The sequence below is a fragment of the Bidens hawaiensis genome, unplaced genomic scaffold (assembly GCF_021521415.1).
Source record: "Bidens hawaiensis isolate Kalapana, Puna unplaced genomic scaffold, B.hawaiensis_p1.1 tig00054725_1, whole genome shotgun sequence".
Lineage (NCBI taxonomy): Eukaryota > Viridiplantae > Streptophyta > Magnoliopsida > Asterales > Asteraceae > Bidens > Bidens hawaiensis.
The window spans coordinates 18,997-25,777 of record NW_027506299.1 but is presented as its reverse complement, the minus strand read 5'-3'; the positions used below and the strand labels follow the sequence as shown (position 1 = coordinate 25,777).

General features: G+C 35.0%; 1 pseudogene; it reads left to right on the top strand.

Moving 5' to 3' along the window:
- The first annotated feature begins 4,570 nt into the window (after nt 1-4,570).
- Nucleotides 4,571-5,713, top strand: LOC143617408 (AT-hook motif nuclear-localized protein 24 pseudogene; annotated as a pseudogene).
- The last annotated feature ends 1,068 nt before the right edge of the window (nt 5,714-6,781 follow it).

The following is a 6,781-nucleotide window of genomic DNA, read 5'->3' as shown; positions in this document are numbered from 1 at the left end:
GAAGTGTTTGACAAGTTTAAGGAATGGAAAGCCTTGGTTGAAAATCAGATAGATAGAAGAATTAAAAAGATGAGAACAGACAATGGGCTAGAGTTCTGCAGTGGCTGGTTTAATAAGTTTTGCAGGGATCATGATATTTCTAGGCATTTGTCTGTTCCAGGTACACCACAACAAAATGGTGTGGTGGAAAGGATGAATAGAACATTACTTGACAAAGTAAGATGTATGTTGTCAAAATCAGGGCTGCCTAAGACATTTTGGACAGAAGCTGTGTCTACTGTAGCATACTTAGTGAATAGATCTCCAACAACAGCTAATGAAGGTTTAAAGACACCCATGGAGAGATGACTGGTAAGATTTCAGATTATAGTCATTTAAGAGTATTTGGTTCATTAGCATATGCTCATGTAAAACAAAATAAGCTGGATCCTAGAGCAATCAAATGTGTGTTTTTGGGGTATCTAGAAGGTGTTAAAGCATATAGCTTGTGGAGATTGGATGATGTAAGTCCTAAGTTGGTTATCAGTAGGGATGTAGTGTTTAATGAAAAAGTGATATTTAGAGATGCTTTGTGTAAAGGAAAGGACAATTCTGATCAAGGGCAAAATGGTTAGATTGAGGTGGAGTTAAATCCTCAATTGGTAGATGATGAGGAATCTGGTGAAGATCCTCATGTTAATGATGAAAATGAAGCAAATAGTTACCAATTGGCAAGAGATAGAACAAGGAGGCAAATTATGAAGCCTCATAGATACAGAGGAGATGGCTCAGTTGAGAATGTCTCAGCATTTGCTCTCATGATTGCTGAGAGTGAAGATGTTTGTGAACCTATCACTTACAAAGAAGCTGTTAGTTCAAAACAAAGTGATAAATGGGTTAAAGCTATGAAAGAAGAGATGGAATCTCTTATAAAGAATGAAACTTGGGTGTTGGTAGATAGGCCGGTTAATAAGAAACTTGTAGATTGTAAATGGATCTATAAGATTAAAGAAGGTTTGACAAGTGAATCACCTAGGTTTAAAGCTAGATTAGTTGCAAAAGGATTTACACAGAAAGAGGGTGTAGATTATAATGAAATTTCCAGTCCTGTTGTTAAGCATACTTCAATAAGGATATTATTGTCATTAGTGGCATGTGAGGATCTGGAACTTGAGCAACTAGATGTTAAAACAACTTTTTTGCATGGTAATCTTGATGAGAAGATTTATATGAAGCAACCTATTGGTTTTGAGCTGAGAGAGGAAAAGGAGATCTATTAAAAAGGTCCTTATATGGACTTAAACAGTCTCCCAGACAATGGTATCTTAGGTTTGATGAGTATGTGACAACTCATGGATTCTCTAGAAGCAGTTATGATACTTGTGTCTACTTTAGAGAATGTGATTGTGGTAATATGTTGTATCTACTGTTATATGTGGATGATATGTTAGTTGCCTGCAAAAATAAAGAAGAGATTACAGCAACAAAAGTTCTTTTAATGAAAGAATTTGAGATGAAAGAACTAGGAGAGGCAAAGAAAATACTAGGAATGGAGATAAAAAGAGATAGGGGCAAAAGAGTTTTAAAACTGTCTCAAGAGTCGTATATAAAGAAGATACTTGCTAAATTCTCAATGAATTGTAGCAAGGCTGTGACTACTCCTATGGGTGCACATTTTAAATTGTCAAAGAATGATTCTCCAAGTACAGAAGAAGAAAGGGTAAAAGTGGAAAAACTGCCTTATGCTAATGCAGTTGGTAGTTTGATGTATCTTATGGTATGTACTAGGCCTGATCTTGGTTATGCTGTAAGTTTGGTTAGTAGATTTTTGTCATCTCCTGGTTTGGCATATTGGGAAGCTGTCAAGTGGATTATGAGATACTTGAATGGAAGTCAACAGGTGGGGTTGGTATTTGGGATTAATTCAACTCCAGAAGCAATGATAAAAGGGTATGTAGATGCTGACTTTGCTAAAGACTTGGACAGGGGAAGATCTGTGACTGGTTATGCTTTCTTAGTGTATGGAAGTTTAGTGAGTTGGAAGTCAAGTTTGCAGCATATAGTTGCTTTGTCAACAACTGCATCAGAATATATTGCTTTGACTGAAGCAATTAAAGAAGCAATGTGGTTAAAGGGGTTTGTTGCTGAATTGAAGATCAATGTTGATAAAACTGTTGTATTTTGTGACAGTCAATGAGCTATGCAACTGTCTAAAAACCCTGTATTTCATGATAGAACCAAACACATAAGTGTTAGGTTACATTTCATTAGAGAGATTATTGGTTCTAAAGAGGTGGAAGTCAACAAGGTGGACTCTGAAGACAATGCAGCAGACATGTTGACTAAAATTGTTTCTGGTGCTAAGTTTGATCTATGTTTAGATTTGTTGTATGTTAGTGATTGATCAAGTCATAAAGGTGGAGATTGTTGGTATTATAAGCTTGGTAATCATGTGTTTGAATGAGTTCAAGGCCTGGTTGTGGCATTTGTTGATAGTTCAGGGACTGGTTGTGAAAACTGAAGGACTAAAGTTGTACAAAAGAGTCTGAAGTTTTAACGGCCTAATATGTTTGCTATTAAGGGGAATAGGGCTTGTAATAAGTTAAGTTTTTCATTTTCATTCATTTTGTAATATGTTTTCTTCAATTAGTGAAACCCTAAGCTGTAGTTTTTGTGATTTCTTTGTTCTTGATATTTGGTCTTCTTAATCAGATCTTTATCAATTGAAATTCCGCTTAATTGATAACAGTTATAACCAATAGTCTAATAGATAAACCTACATATGATAACACTCGGGAATTCCACTCACGCTGTGACACATTGTTAACTGGAAAATTAAACTTTTCCGTATTAGATTTGCCCAGATCGACTTGACATGATTAAAAACATACTTGGTATTCTAAAATTAGAACATTTGTTGCTGCTTTTTGGAAATTATGATATAAAAATATGAGTATTTTATATTATCATCTGTAATGCATTTCATATGTTTATTAACATAAATATCAAAATAACTCTGCAGTCTGCATTGGATAGTATGTGTTTTTTTTAAGAAAGGCAAATATATATAAAAAGACTCAAATATCAGTTGTTTAAATATTGGGGGTTTATTATTTTATTGTGTGTCAATTTAAATTAAGTAAACCTTAAAATTATACACCCAACCTTCCCTTCCAGCTAGGTTTATCAAACATATATTGCAAGACTAAAATATTTTTTTAATATGGTAAAAATTATGATATAAAAATATGAGTATTTTATATTATCATATGTAACGCATTTCATATGTTTATTAACATAAATATCAAAATAACTCTGCAGTCTGCATTGGATAGTATGTGTTTTTTTAAGAAAGGCAAATATATATAAAAAGACTCAAATATCAGTTGTTTAAATATCAGGGGTTTATTCTTTTATTGTATGTCAATTTAAATTATGTAAACCTTAAAACTGTACACTCAACCTTCCCTTCCAGCTAGGCTTATCAAACATATATTGCAAGACTAAAATATTTTTTTAATATGGTAAAGATTATGTTTACCAACTACAAATTTGCGATATCAAATTCATTATCAATAATCAATTAAACATTCTTTTTAACAACTTTCATTAAAACAACATAACCAGCATGACGCCGGAGACACGAAACAACAATCACAAATTAAAAACAAAGTTACACCAATTACACCACGACATAGACTTAAATTTATACCAATGTTTTGTCCAAAGATAACCCAAAATTTTAATGATTTTCATAACTTCTTGCACCAAAACGTTCTTACCGACGAAAATTGATTCTTTCCTCGTCTTTCTAATACACCAACAAGCCGAAAATTACATGAATTACTCGATGCTTCTTTTGTTTTACATAAAAAAATTTGTTAATAATAATTTTGAAAATCCTATTTACTCAAATATTTATAAACTGCACAAATATAGAATAATCCAAGGGTGTTGTAATAATTATAGTTGAGAAGTACAAAATGCAGAACATGTGTAGTCAAACATAAAATTTGGAAATAAATACAGAGGAATTCCAGGTATACCTACTCATTTTATTAAAAAAAACCCATCAATATGTCTTATATAGGGTTATAACGGGTGTATAGGATCCTGTATACCTCAGTATAGTCCTATATGAAGCGTAGAGGTTCCGTATAACCCTATACGAGACGTATAGAGAGGTGTCTACGTGTCCTAATAGGACCGTAAATATAATGATCTCCCCATCTAACTAGCTATCCCCTATCTGAATCCAAATCTAACCCTAACCCATAAATCCTCTAATCTTCATCAATACAACACACAGTAGAGAGAGAGAGAAAGACACCCAGAGAGAGAGAGAGAGCTGCAGTTGCACAAAAACCCACATCATAAACTTCACATCATTCCCAACTCTCAACCATATGAAATCTAGCTCTTTCAGATTCAACAAGATGTGATGGATCTTTAAGTAATCCACTGACCAATCTTGTTGGGTGAAATTAAGTCAATGTTACATTAAAAACCAAGCTACTTTGAAAACCCTAGTTGCTGTTTGATTGGTTAATTAAAACACAAGTAAAGCTAGATTATTGTACGGCCAAGATCAATGGATCAGATTACTTCATCGGCTCATGGTCACTCTCTTCTTCCTCCTTTTCACACAAGAAACTTTAATCTTCATCAGTTTCAGCAGCAGAATTCAGAAGATGAACAAAGTGGTACTAGTGGTCTTAACATGGGTGGTCATAAAAGAGACCGTGATGATAAAAGCAATGAAGAGATGCTAAATGGTAGCGGTGGTGGTGGCGGTGGCGGCAGTAGTGAAGGTAAAGAAGGAGAGATCTCTCGGCGGCCAAGAGGTCGGCCATCTGGTTCGAAAAACAAACCCAAACCGCCTATTATTATTACGCGAGACAGCGCCAACGCGCTGCGGACCCACGTCATGGAGGTCGCCGACGGTTGCGATGTGATGGAGAGCATCGCAACCTTTGCACGGCGACGCCAGCGTGGGGTGTGCATTATGAGTGGTACCGGGAACGTGACAAACGTCACTCTTCGGCAACCCGCGTCACCGGGTGCCGTGGTGACGTTGCACGGCCGGTTTGAGATCCTGTCCAGGATCTTTTTTGCCTCCACCTGTCCCACCTGCTGCCACCGGCTTGACTATTTATCTAGCTGGTGGACAAGGACAGGTGGTAGGTGGAAGCGTGGTCGGGACGCTTATTGCGACCGAACCAGTGGTTATTATGGCGGCGTCGTTTAGTAACGCCGCCTATGAGAGGCTTCCTCTGGAAGAAGAGGAAGCCTCTTTACCGTTACAAGGTGAAGGCATTACTCCACCGCACCAACAACAACAATTATTAGCGGATCCGTCTTTTTTTCAAGGCATGTCTCAAAACCTAATGAACCCAATGCAACTGCCAAACGACGGTTATTGGGGCAACAATGGCGGCAGTGGTGGTGGTGTTCGTCCGCCGTTCTAACTATAATCTCGAAATATGGAATATTGTAGATCAATTCTTTTAAGAATCACACACAATAATTGATTATTTGGTGATTTGATCTAGTATCCATTCCTATAAAGAAGATTTAGGTTTATCCTAGAGGATTTGGATCTTTGAGCATGATTTCAGGTTTCATTCTTTATTGCTAGTTTGTGTCAACTCTTTTGCTTCTTAATTATTTAGATAGTGACCTTTTTAATTAATGTTATGAGATTTGAATTTGATATTATTATTGTCATTTAACATGATCATATGCATGTACTTTGGTATTATTATTGACTTTGTATAGTCATGTTGCTTGACTGCTTCTTTCTTAATTGGTATTCATGAGTTGGGTTAATTTTATATAAAAAATTTGTATTCAAAAAAATTAAATTTGAAAATAATCCAATTCTTTTTTATAAGATGTGACAAAAAGGGCAATTGTTATCTTTTCACTGGTCTCGGATCCTCTTACTTTGCCATAAACGTTATGAGTACGCATTTTGATAGTACCATGTGCATCGATACTTGTAATTAGGTCCTATATATATCCATCCATATTTCTTTGACATTGTTTGAAACAATGTTTTCCATAAAACAAATACTACTTTTTTTCTTTTAAATATTATTCATTTAGTTCAAACACTTTAACCCTAATTATTTGTGTGATATTGTTCAAGTGAATTTGAGCAATTGTGTGTTCGTACGAAGTTCATGAGACTATGTGAGGTTGTCATCGATATATATATTCTATATAATGTTGAGTATGTTGGATTGTTTGATATTGAGGTTATTTATTGTTCAAATAAATAAGTTAGACAACTTATTTCAAGTTGGCTATTATTTTATAAACATGTGAGCACTTTTGAGAAATGGTGTTAAATCTTGACACGATACGAAGATAATCAGGTTTTAAGTTGGGTAATATGCATAAATCATTTAAAGGGTTTATCCGAAGACGACTCATTTAGTAGATAAAACTCATAGACCCGTCAATGTCCTACAAAATGATCATGTAACACGCAAGTTGTGTTGAGTATGTGTCTTTCAAGAGATTTTCGTAGACAATATTAAGTGTCTTCGGCAAGACACAACACAAAACCAATAAATATATGGATTATGTTGGTTAACACAAAACCAATAAATATATGGATTATGTTGGTTAAATAATTCAGCAGAAGCCAGAAGCATACCAACTCAACACAACTAATGAGAGTTTTGAGTCCCTTGCCTTTAAAGGTTATAAGATTAAGCAATCTCACTTGATGATTGGTGGAGATGATAAAATCTTTTACATATCTTTGAACTAAAAACAGGTTGTCTTTTTAAGT